The sequence below is a fragment of the Miniopterus natalensis genome, chromosome 13 (assembly GCF_054644295.1).
Source record: "Miniopterus natalensis isolate mMinNat1 chromosome 13, mMinNat1.hap1, whole genome shotgun sequence".
Lineage (NCBI taxonomy): Eukaryota > Metazoa > Chordata > Mammalia > Chiroptera > Miniopteridae > Miniopterus > Miniopterus natalensis.
Window position 1 is genome coordinate 23953129 of NC_142093.1, and position 12551 is coordinate 23965679.

The window sequence follows — 12551 nt, forward strand, 5'->3', positions numbered from 1 at the left end:
CTCTTCCCTCTAAGATTCCTAGTGCATCTTCTCAAAGGAAGAAAAAGCCCAAAAGATGCAGTTTGGAGGCTGAGAGATTATGGGATAAATTGGGGAGCCGGATGTTGTGCCAGGGACTGAGGAGCATGGGGTAGTGACAGCCGCCCATCCCTCACTGGGAGGGCCTGAGCTGCCCTGACATTGGGAAAGGGTCTTGTGAGTCTCTAAATTCTCAAGTGTGGGAGGAAACAATAGCCTCTTCTCTGGGGCCTTGGGGGTGAGGAGGAGTGAGATCATGTCTGAGGAGAGAGGGCCAGGGACACAGGATATGAGTATGCTCCCAGGGGAGATAGTGAGGCCAAGGAGAGGGCCTTGAGGGCAGCTGCCTCCTTCTCTGAAGTCCCCCAGGGCTCCGCCCCAGTATCCTCTCTCGTCTAGGTTCCTGGTCCTGCCATCAGGAATGTCTGACGCTTCTAGGGTCCTTCAAAGGTCCTCCAGACCCAGCCAGACTGCAGTCTCCTCGAGGGCAGGTCCACGAGACGTCAAACTGTGGGTAAGCGCTCAGGGCCTAGAGTAGGGCAGGCTTGAGGTGACCTCCAGTCCTGCCACTGGTGGTATGATTTTGAGCCTGTCCCTTAACCTCCTTGAGATTCGTCTGTGCAATGAAGGTAAAAATAGGACCTATCTCATGAGGTCATCATGAAAATTAAATAAGTTAATCAGTGTAAGTGCTTACCAAAAATATCTCCATTTGCTCTTCCCCCACAGAAGCTAGTACCCATACCAGTGTAGAGCAGGGGCTTGACTGTTAGCTGATGACAAGCCCAGGATGGCAGCTCCGAAGCAGGGACAGGATGGGACAGGAGGGAAGGCTCTCTGACATGGACAGGTGATTCAAAAAGAAGGGCAGAGGCTTTCTGGAGAATTTGCTTCCTGTGAGGCGGCGGGAACATGTCAGTCCCCACGTAGTCCACCTGGAAGTTCTCAGGCTCCATCTCCTGGGGAAATTGGGAGCCCCAGACTCTCTCTGAGGTCTTTCTGGAGAGTCTGGGCCCCCGTTACGGTTGGGGTGAAACGGAACCCAGGAGCAGAGCCGCCTTCCTCTGGCTGAAGCTTAGCAATATTGGGGTGGGTTCTGCCTTCCGGGGAGTATGAGGGGAGCAGAAAGGACCCTAATTCAAGCCCCTGCAGAGGCTGTATGAGGATTATAAGACATCACACACCAGTCTCTGGCCCGATGCCTCTGGACCTTTCTGTGAAGGACCGATTTTAAAATATCCAATCAGTCACCGGCCAATGCTTTTGTAAACTACAACAAAAATGAATTACTAGAAAAAAATGGTCATACCCTTGGATACTGTGGCAATAGCAAATGGCTCTAAAAATGTGTAAGTATTTATTCACAATTTCTGGGCTTATCTCATCAGCATCTCGTGACAAAGGGTTTGTCCTGACGTTTGCAGCCGCACTGCACTTGGAGCAGACTCTCGGTCAAGGCTAACTGCCCTCTTCTCCCCCCTGCGGTCTCCCCTTCCTGGCTGCAGGGGCAAGGGCGTCCTGATCGCCCCTCGCCATGTGCTCAGAGCCCCCAGGCCTTGCCTGGCCGCCTGTGGCCACATGCCTCAGGGTTTCTGGGGCAGTCCTGATTACACCTGTGTCCTCATGGCAATGCGTCCTGACTCCCAGGAACTCGCACAGTAGCTGTGCTGCTGCGAGAATGAGCAGGAGCTCTGTGTGGTGCGAAGGGGAACGAGAAGAGCTGCCTGCCGCGGCAGCAAGCCCTCCCGCCCCAGAGGTGGGTGTGGGAACAGGGAAATAGCGCAGAGGAACTTGAACGACAGCAGTTACTATTTTTTTGAGCACCTAAAAATGCCAGACCTTGAACTCCATCGGCAAGATCTAGGTCTTTCCCGACAGTACTGCGTGGTAGATATGTTGTGGGATTATTTTTTTAATCCTCACCTGAGGATATGTTTTTCATTGATTCTAGAGAGAGAGGAAGGGAGAGGGAAAGAGAAACATCGATAGGTTGCCTCCCATAGGCTCCCGGACAGGGATCACACCACAGCTGGATATGTGCCCTGACCGGAATCAAACCCACGACCCTTCGGTGCACCGCACGCAGCTCCAACCAGCTGAGCCACATCCGCCAGGGCTATTGTGTCGGATTTAAAATGAGACATCACAACTCTGAGTTCCTAAGAGGAGCTGTGCAGGTGCAACGCAGCCCCTCCTCCAGCGCTGGTCCTGAATGTCTTCAGGGCATCCTGAGGGGCTTTTATAAAATGCAGGTTCTCCAGCCCCACATCTGATGCAGAAGCCTGGGTGGTCCCCAGGGTCCCCAGGTGTTTCATCATGATCAGCTGGCTGGGACACCACTGTTCTCACCACTGCAAAGGCCTGGAGTCAACAGGCTGTGGGGAACCCAGGACAGCCCACATGATGCTGCCTTAAAAGTGAAGACTTGGAACAACATGGGAACATACTTATGCTAAGGGAAAGGCAGGTAATAAAATTGTATATATAGTTTTACATAAGATATGTAACAAAAAAATATTGGAAGGAGAAAACCAAATGTTGACATTGATAATCTCCATGTAAAGGATTATATGTGATTTTATTTTCCTTTCTGTAGTTTTCTATGTAGAGCACATATTACCTTTATAAATCGAAGAGCAATAAGCACTGCTTTTAAAAGAGAAAGTCTCCCAGCCTCAACCAGCATGAGTCAACTTTGACATTCTGGGGAGAGGCAGAAACTGCTGGGGTTTTTGTTTTCTTCCCACCGCCAGGAAGTAACTATTTCCCGCTGGGTTTCCTGCTGGAGCAGGAGGCTGAGAAAAAGTCTGGTTGAAGACTCATGACAGGTATCAAAACAGAAGTCGTGCAAGGCCCTCCGAGTGGCTCCTGCTTCTCTCTGCGCCCCTCCCTCCCCACCGCCTGCTCTGGGCCTCGATCGGAAAGTACTCTCTCTCTCGCCTGGAGGCCTCTGCCCTCGCTGTCCACCTGGAAGCTCTTCCCTGTCCCCTCTTCACTTAACCGGCATCATCAGGCATCCTCTTAGGTGTCCTTGTTTTCTGAGGGGCTTCCCTGGCCCCGATACTGAGTGAGACCCCTGCGTGCCCAGAACACCGTCTCTCCCGTTACCGGATGCCTCACGCTTGGCTGTATTCATGGCAGACTCCCGTGCTTCCCCACCGGCCTTCAAGCTCCATGAAGATCGGGACTCTATATCCCCGGCCTGGCACAGACTGGGGCACTCAGTAAATGTTCGCTGAGCAAAGGAAGGAACCCTGCCTTGAGGCCCTGGGGCCTGGGTGTCACTCAGACGGCTCTAGGTACCCGACTCTCCCACAGCCCCTTAAAGGAAAGTGGCCCCAAAGAATCCTTTCTGCACAAGTCGCATGGCTGGTGCCACGTGTCAGCAAAACCACCTTCCCAACCTGCTCCAGCAGATGCCACCAGAGATTGGGACCCAGCTGGAGGGAGGGAGGCCGGCCTCCTGAGGGTTTGCCCGGAGAGTCTGCCCAGCACAATGACTATGTGGGATGGTGGCTAAGTGGCCAATCAGAATCCCCTTGAGAAGGTCAGTGGCGCGGAAGCATCGTCCTGAAGGCCACCGGGTTTCATTTAGGCTCTCCAGTCCAGTCCAGTCCAGTCCAGTCCGGAAGCCCCCTTCCCCCTTCCCACTCCCCAGAACTGAAGGTGTCTCCACGAATCTCTTCCTGGAAAACTAAAAAGCCTGCGACACAGGAGAGGACGGCTAGTGTTCCCCCCACATTCTGGCCGCTCACTGGCCACCCTGTGCCCGCTCCTCTTGGGGAGCCCCTCCTTCTGAAGTCGGACAGGTTGGGAGATGCTCCCTGGGCCAGGCACTTGGCCCAGCTGGCCACATTCGGGGAACGGCCTCCACGCACACGGGCCCAGTCCTGAGGTCATGTTTGCAATTGGTTGATAAGTTCAGGGGCCTGCTGTCCTATCTGTCCCGCTTCCCCCTGCCTGGGTCATGGGGTCGAGCAAGATGTGACTGCCCTTCGCTCACACACAGAGCGAGGGACGCATTCGGCACACAGGCCCTCTTTGGTGGTGGAGTGAGCTGCACCAGGGGCACTGGGCAGAAACAGAAACTTGTTGCTTATGCCACAGGAAACGTGCCGGGAGCAGGGGCTCCCAGGGGGCAGGAGGGGAGGCCTCCAGGGTCTGGGAGGGATGGGCCTGCACTTGCAGGCAGGCAGTGTCCTTCCCAGCCGGGCCTAAGTGAGTGGGGACTTGCGCCAGGTAGGTCTTGCCCCTACCCGCCCCCCAACCCTTTCAACACTTTCCTCTCACTTCCCCTCCCCTCTTCAGGAAGCCAGTGCCTCGTGCTTCTGGGAACCACATGTCCCGTCTCTGAAGGATAACTTAGATTTAATGTTCTCATTCCACGTCCGACCATGCGTCACAGTGCTGTGACCGCCGAAGCCTCCTCCCCGGGGGGACAGTGGCTGACCCCCCACACTGAGGAATGAGGTGGCTGGGGGCAGAGGGTGAGGAAGGGGGGTGGGTTAAGCTATGGCCACCAAAGAAACGAATCCCTTAGACTGGGATGGACCGGTCCAGCCGGGGATTCCACTCAGAGGGGACCCCTCCTCCACCAAAACAGGAAGGGCTCGCTCCGGGCAGGAAGGGAGGGCGGGAGGCCTGGCAGGCAGCGCCGTGCGGGCCACCCCTCTGCCCCGCTGCAGAAGACGAGCTGCCTCATCGCAGCAGAGGCGGAAAGAGCCCTGAGCTGGGCATCCAGGCCCCTCTCAGTTCTAGCCCCAGCGCCACCGTAGAGGAGTCCTATGACCTTGAGCAAGTCACCCAAGGGGCCTCAGTTTCCCTACTAGTAAAACGGGAATAATCCTACCTACATTTCAGGGCTGTTGTGACCCCCGCTGAGATAAAAGACTGGAACGATACAGGAAAGTTAGATGTAAGAAGGTGGAAGGGGAACAAACAGGATGTCAAAAGGTAGGCCTGGCTGCGTGGCCCTGGGGGAGCTGCTGCCCCTCTGTGCACTAAGAGGGCTGGCCAACCGCTTTCAAATGCAGCTTGGCCTCTCACTGCCATCTTCACTCATGAAGAACGGCGCTGTTATTTATCTTCCGTCTCTCTAGGGCATCCTCCTGAGGAGATGCTGCCAGCACTTTCTACACTGTTCCTGTTGACAACTCAGAGCCGCTGCCAAGGGCCCTGCTCAGGACACTGAGCTTTCTGAGAATGGGATGGGCGGGGGGGCCCAGAGCAGAAGCAGGGAGGTGGGTCCTGAGCGTAGGCTGCTGCTTCCCCTCCCTCCACACCCTCTGGCCCTCTAGGTGGGTTTCCCTGCCCTAGACTCTATGGTCTTTGACAGCCAGCTCTGCCCAACCCGACCCTCCGCACACATAAGCTGTCCCCAGCTGGTCATTCTGGCTGGGCTGGACTTGGGCTCTGAACCAAACTCCTGTGGTCTGAGGCTCCCCAGTGGGCAGCCCCCTGAACAGGACATCTTAGGACCCACCCAGACTCTGCATTAGTTACCTAGGGCTGTATAACAAATTCCCATAAATAGGGTGGCTTACAACAGAAATTTACTCTCGCACAGTTCTGAAGGCTAGAAGTCTGGGATCAGGTGTCAGCAGCTCCCTCGGAAGGCTCCCGGGAAGAATCCTTCCTCACCTCTTCCCGGCTTCTGTTGGTTGCAGGCAATCCTCGGCATTCATTCCTCGGCAGGTAGCTGCGTCACTCTAATCTCTGTCTCCATCAGCACATGACCTTCTCCCTTTGTGTCCTTGTATCTCTGTATCTCCAAGTCCCACTCTCCTTTTACAGACACCAGTCATGGGATTTAGAACCCACTCTAATCCCATATGATTTTGTCTTAACTTGAATACTTCTATGATGACCCTCTTTCTAAGTAAGGTCACATTCATAGGTACTAGGGTTTAAGACTTGAATGTATCTTTTTTTGAGGGGTGGGAGTGGGGAAAGGACACAATTCAATCCATGGTAGACCCTCTGCTCTATTCCATTGGCTACATCTATGCATCCTTTCTCCCAGAAGACTCAGGAACTTCGGGCTGGTCTCAACTTTGGCTCTGAGGACATCCCTACTATTAGCAGAACCTGTGTGGTAGGGAAGGAAGCCCTGTAGACCTGGTGGATTGCTGCTTCCTTGATCTGTAACCTTATAAAAACAATTTACCTTGCTGAGCTTCATTGTCCACATCATAAAATGGAGATAAAAAAAATAATAGTGTAGTCCCAGTTTCCCAGAACCCTTATCAAAATTAAGTGTGTTGAGTGTGACCCAACTGGATTCCATGAATTCATTCAGCTCCTGGACTCAGAGAGCTTGCCATCTAGTTGAGTAGAGAATATGAACATTACTGAAAACAGAAAACAATGACCCATGTCACGTGACAGCCACAGGGGGGATTCACAGGTTAGCCCTGGGTCCCTAGTCAACCAGTGTCACAGTATGACTTCGTAGGGATTTGGAGGAAATAAATAATCCTGATTTGGGACAGAGTCTTAGAGGAGGTAGGCCCTGGCAAGGCCCTGACAGGAAGTTGGGGTGGGGTGGGGTGGGGTGGGGTGTGTGACCAGGGTTACACGTTTGCCCCATGTGTTTGTGTATTTCAGAGTCACATACCAGCTGGCAAAGCAATGCAGGCATTGGTGGTTCTCAGCCTTGGCTGCGCATTAGAATCACCTGGGTGCTTTAAGAACTGCCGATGCCCAGGTCCTGCTCCGAGAGCCTCCCATATAATTAGTTGGGGGTTTGGTCTGGGCACCGGGATTTTAAAAACACCTCAGAGGATTCAAAAGTGCAGCCAGATTTGAGAACCATTGCTGGCTTTTCAAACCTAAAAAGTGCTAAAAGAGAAAGCAACTTTAATTTATTTTTAAATGCCAAACTGCCAGGGTGGGGTGGTGGCTCCAAATTTCCACACCCGCTTTGCCTGCCTCCGGCCACTGCCCCCACGTTCTTCCAGCTGCTCCAGTAAAGCCAAGCTCCTGCTCAAAATGCTCCTTTCCCTTCCTGGAAAATTCTATTCCCAGGACATTCCCTCCAGGCTGTGGGGCATCTTGTTCTTTGTGCTTTGCCATGTTTGTCAAAGCCCTCTGACACTCAAACATCATGCAGTTTTCTCAAATGTCATCAGATTGCAAAGAACTTTCCAGAAGGGTCAGAGGAGCCCTTCCTATGGAGGCCACTGCAGCAGCAGAGGTCAAGTGGAAATGGACTGGACTTGGGATCCAGGATCCCCAGCTCAGGTCCTGCCGCCGCCACCCACCACCTCCCCTGCCCCGGAACCTGAACTCGCGCAGCTGTGAGATGGGGCGGCCCGAGGTTCCTCCTCACCCTGGCCTCCGAGCCTTCAGAAGCTGCTCCAAGCTGGACGCAGCTGGGCCGAGCGAGGCTGCCCTCCGGGCTCCGCTTCCTGGGGCCTCGGCCAGCCCTGGGCTTCCTGCCTGAGCCGCGGGCACAAGGGGCCTTCACAGAGGCCTCGGTGCTTTTCCTGGGGAGCAGGGGCAGGGAGCCTCCCAGAGCTAACACAAGGCTTCGTCTGTGTCCAAGTGAGGGAGGAGTGGACAGGGTGGCCCCAGGGACTCCACCTTGCCTCTGGATTTTTCCGTGGCCTTTCTCGGAGCCTTGCATTTGGTCCTCAGATAGCCCCTCAGCAGCAGAGAGCGACAAGCACAGTCACCCCCATTTCACAGGTGAGGACGCCGAGGAGCTGAGGCGCGGGGAGGCGGAGTGGTGGGGGTCACCGCCCATCAGAGCCGTCAGCAGTAGCTGCTGCTCTGCCCTTTAACCTGGGACTTCATCTTCTCACTTGAAAAAGGAAACCCTGAGCTGCGCTGGTAGTGTGCCCGCGCTCCGCTGTGAGGGAGGCTCGGGGACACCGTTGGGCACGAGGTGGGACCCAGGAGCCAAGCCAGTGCCCTGGGAGATTCATGAACTTTCTGTACTTATCTCCTAGCGTCCTCACAGCAGCCGTCAGTCCAGGATCTTCCGGCTCATTTCGCAGAGGGAGAGTTCACAGCCAGCCAGAGTCAAACGGACTCCGAGCCATGTTCTCCCTCCACCTTGTGCTGGCCCCGGGGTGTGAGAGGCAAGTCCTGATTCTGCGTCACCCCCTCCCTCAGACAGCTGGCCTGTGGGAGGTGGTCACACTGGGACCCCAGGTCCCACACAGCCAGGAAAACCAGGGAAGGAAATGCCGAGTTTGAAAAGTTATGCTTTCAGATCATCCCCTTCTTCATACCACTGGGAGTTTTTTCAGAGAAATTTTACAGAGATTAAAGAGTTACATACTTTTTAAAAACCTAGGAAAACTAGAAGAGAGACTTAAACATTCATCAAATCTCTGGAGGGAAAATGTCTTTTATTAAATGTGGAAATCATCAATGAAATCACAGAGGAAGGATTAACAGGTTTGACTACAAAAAATGTAAATTTTCTGCATTAAAATATGACTGAAAAAGGGCAAGTGGGGAGAAATACTGACAGCAAATAAGGGAGATAAAAGATTATTATCTGTTTTTATTTGTTTATATTCTGGCCCCCTCCTAAAAAGTTTTGAGGAGGGAATATTACATAAAGAGCTCATATGAACTGATAGTTTAAAAACAAAGAGCCTTATGTATAAGTAAGCAAGGGGCATTTTACATAGGAAAAGTAATTTACATAAAACAAATTATAACTAGTAAATGGACTTTCACAAAAATGTCTAACCTCGATAATCACCAAAGAAATGCAAAGTTAAATAGAAAATACATTTCAATTGACACCCGGAGCTCATGTGGGTAGGATAACAATTACACCTTACAATTGTTAAAGGAAAATAATTTGGTGATAAGATACCAAGACCTAGAAAAATATTGGTTCTCTCCAACAGAGTAATCTTACTACTTGGGATTTATGCCAAAGATTATAAAATGTGAAAAGAGTACGGTGCACAAAGGTGCTCATTGCAGCATTAAAAAAAATAAAAAGCTGAAAATTGAAAACGGCCTAAATGTCCAAAAGCAAAGCAATGGTAAACCAAAGCTTGCCCTATCCATTCAATGAAATACAATGCAGCTAAGAAGTTCACAAAGACCTATGGCAAATAAAAATGCCCACAACAAAATGTTAAGTTTAAAAAGCAGGATATATAATTGTAGAATTCATACTATATTATTTATAGTATGAATACAGCTATGTGAAAAAATACATGCCTACAAATATGAGAAAGACAGGTCTGCCCCCAATCTGTGCAGGGCCTGGGGCAGGCATACAAATAGAGACCACATACCAAATGCCTAAATGGTAAATAATTTAAAATTTATTGTATTTATTAAAGATTTATACTAGTCAAAAATTAAAAAGGAATGAACTGCCCTGGCTGGGTAACTCAGTTGGTTAGAGCATCGTCCCATATGCCATTTTTAAGATATGTCCAAAACAGGTAGATCTATAGCAGCTGGCTGGGGCTGGCTGGGGCTGGCAGTGTAACAGGCATTGACTGCAAATGGCCACAAGAGGTTTTTGGGGGGTATTAGAGATGTTCTAAAACCAGGTAATGATAAGGGTAAGGTGATGCACAACTCTGTAAACTTACTAAAAACTCATTGATTGAACTGTATATTTAAAATGAAATTTATATAAGTAAATTATACCTCAATAAAGCTGTTTGTTTTTTTAATATGCTAAATTTTTTTAATTGTACTGCAAACAATACCATCAAGAAGATGAAAAGACAACCTAGAGAATGGGATAAAATATTTGCAAATCATATATCTGATAAAGGACTTGTATCCAGAATATATAAAGAACTCTTACAATTCAAAAATAAAAAGATAAATAACTCAATATAAAAATGGGCAAAGGATCAAAACAGACATTTCTCCAAAGAAGATATGCAGATGGATAGTGAGCGTGTGAAAAGATGCACGTACGTGGGTTGCAGATTGAGGCATGCGCTGGAGGCAACCAGTCAATGTGTCTCTCTCACATCTATGTTTCTCTCTCTCTCCCTCCCTCCCTCCCTTCCACTCTCTTTAAAAATCAATTTTAGAAATATCCTCAGGTGAGGATTAACAAAACAAAACAAAAGAGTCCTTGCAGACATGGTTAAGGATCTTGAGGTGAAATCATCTGGCTTATTCAGGTGGGCCCTGATCCAAAAACAAGTGTTCTTATGACAGACACACAGAGAAGACAGACACAGAGGCCACGTGAGGGTGGAGGCAGAGATTGGAGTGAGGCAGACAGAGCCAAGGAACATCTGGGACCACCAGAAGCTGGAAGACTGGAGGAAGGATCCTCCCCTAGAGCCTCTGGAGGGAGTGTGGCCCTGGCAATGCCTTAATTTCAGACCTCTTGCCTCCAGAACTATGAAAGAACAAATTTATGTCATTTTAAGCCAAGTTTGTGGTAATTTGTTATAGCAGCCCTGGGAAACTAATATAAGCACATTGCTCAAAATACAGCCTCCTGGGCAGCAGGACCTGCTGGTAAGGCGACTTCCCTGAGAAGGCTGTGCAGCCATATAGGCCACATAAGCCCAGACTTTATTGCCCTACCAGTGGGTGGGCCCTTCTGCTCTTTCCTTCCAAGGCCTGAGACCTGCAGCCTAAGAGGACCTGCATCCCAGTGGCCTACTCCTCAGCATTAACACATACGACACTTCCGAGAGGTCTCAAGGGCAAAAGGAAGGAGCCAGATGGATTAGTAGTTTAAAGAGGATTACCAGGGCAGGGGGAGTGTTTGCTTTGGCTGCTTGTCTCTGAGGGATGCGGAGCTGAGCACCCTTCTATGCCTGAGAGAAGAACCGAAGGGAGAAAGAGAGGAGGCTGGAGAGCCCCGCGCTTGGTGCCAGCACACCAGGCTTCCGTTCACACGTATCAGTCATGAGGGGAGGACTGAAAGGGACCTTGGTGCTTCGCCCTCCACTTTATGGATGAAGAAGCAGAGAGGGGAAAGAAAGGAGTGACTTACCCAGGCACCCCAGAGCTATTTGCTCCCAACATCCGAACCCCTCCTCTTCCCATGTCCCATGTGTCCAGGACATCATAATGTGCCCTTGGCAAAGACAACTGTTTTTTAACAGCCTTTATTCGTGTCTCTATGCATGTAAAATGCTTCCCTATTCCTGTGTCCTTTCCCTGCTTCCCCTGACACAGTGGCTTATGAACCCCTTACTCCTGACAAGTGCAGCCAAGGAAATGGGGGTGACTGCTCAGCCGAGTAGACAGGAAAGGATGCCCTGGAAGTGGTGCTGGTCCTCCAGGCTGGCCAGGACCGCAGCACCCCACCGAACGCTGCTCGTCCCCCTGCCTCCATCAGAGACCCCAGGGGTCTTCAGTTCCCTGCATTCCATGCCAGGTGGTTTTAAGTCAGATTCTGGAAATAGAGTCACTTGCACAAGATTGAGGAGGCCAAAGACAGGAGAAGCCCTCCTTCTCTGAATTGGTAGGAGCGGGCATGCACTTTACCACAGTGCTTTTAAGGTGCCCACTTTGGTGGCACTAGAGGCTGGGATGAACTGAGCATCTTTTTTTAAATTTTTACAGTGAAACATTTTTATATTTAGAATTAGCCAGCCGGACTCAGTCTAGATGAGCCCAATTTTGTTGGCAACATCCAAACATCATAGTCGGGAGCCAGTCAAACATATGCCTTCTCTCCGTCAGGCTGATGAGGGTGTTGACCTTGGGCACGTCAATGCCATAGGGTTTCTTCACGACTGTTTGACCTGGGGCTTGTTGGCCTTGACGCCCACAGTGAACACGAGTGAACTGCGTCTTCTGCCTTCTTCATGGCTGACTCGCAGCCAGGGGGACTTGGTGATGGCATAGCGGTCCAGCTGGTTTCTCCCCGGGGCGTTCTTCTGAGGATATTGGGCTGCCTTGGGAGCCGCAGTGTCTTGGCCCCGGCAGAAGGTGGGTGACCTGCTGATCTTTTCTTCGTGGCTGTGGAGCCTTTCAGTGCTGCTTTCTCTGCCTGCAAAGCTTTGGGTTTGGCTTCAGCTTTAAGAAGGGCTGGTGCTTCCTTCCTCACTTTTGGCACCATCTTCTTAAAAAGGCTGATCCCAGCATCTTCTCTGCGATTCTGGGACCTCCCAGTTTTATGGGGTTGGATGATGGCTTCCGCAATCTGCCTTCACCCGGTCCTCCCATCAGTTACATAAGCCTCTAAATCCCCTGTGTTAAAACCTTGCATAATTAGGATATCTAGAGGAGCTTCTGTTTTTCTGACCAAACTCTGATGAAGAAGCTATGCTAAACGATGTGGGGGGGGGGGGGGGCGAACCCTTCTGAAATGTAAAAGGTTCCTCCTAGAAAGTGAAAGTTTTTATATAAAGTGACAAATTGGCCCCTGAACTACTGTTTGCTAGGTTTGTTTTTTGTTTGGCCAGGGCCATCTTGGGGTGTGGCCTGAACCACAAGGTGAGCATCGAAGCTCTGCTCTGAGATGAGTTCCAGAAAGGCCAGCCCCTCTGCCACACCCTTGCTCATCACAATAGAGGTCCAGGAGAGACATGGTCAGCAGGGCCAGCTCCAAGGCGGGAGTCCTC

General features: G+C 51.0%; 1 pseudogene; it reads right to left on the bottom strand.

Moving 5' to 3' along the window:
• Positions 1 to 11588: 11588 nt before the first annotated feature.
• Positions 11589 to 12046, bottom strand: LOC148091626 (large ribosomal subunit protein uL23 pseudogene; annotated as a pseudogene).
• Between the last annotated feature and the right edge of the window lie 505 nt (positions 12047 to 12551).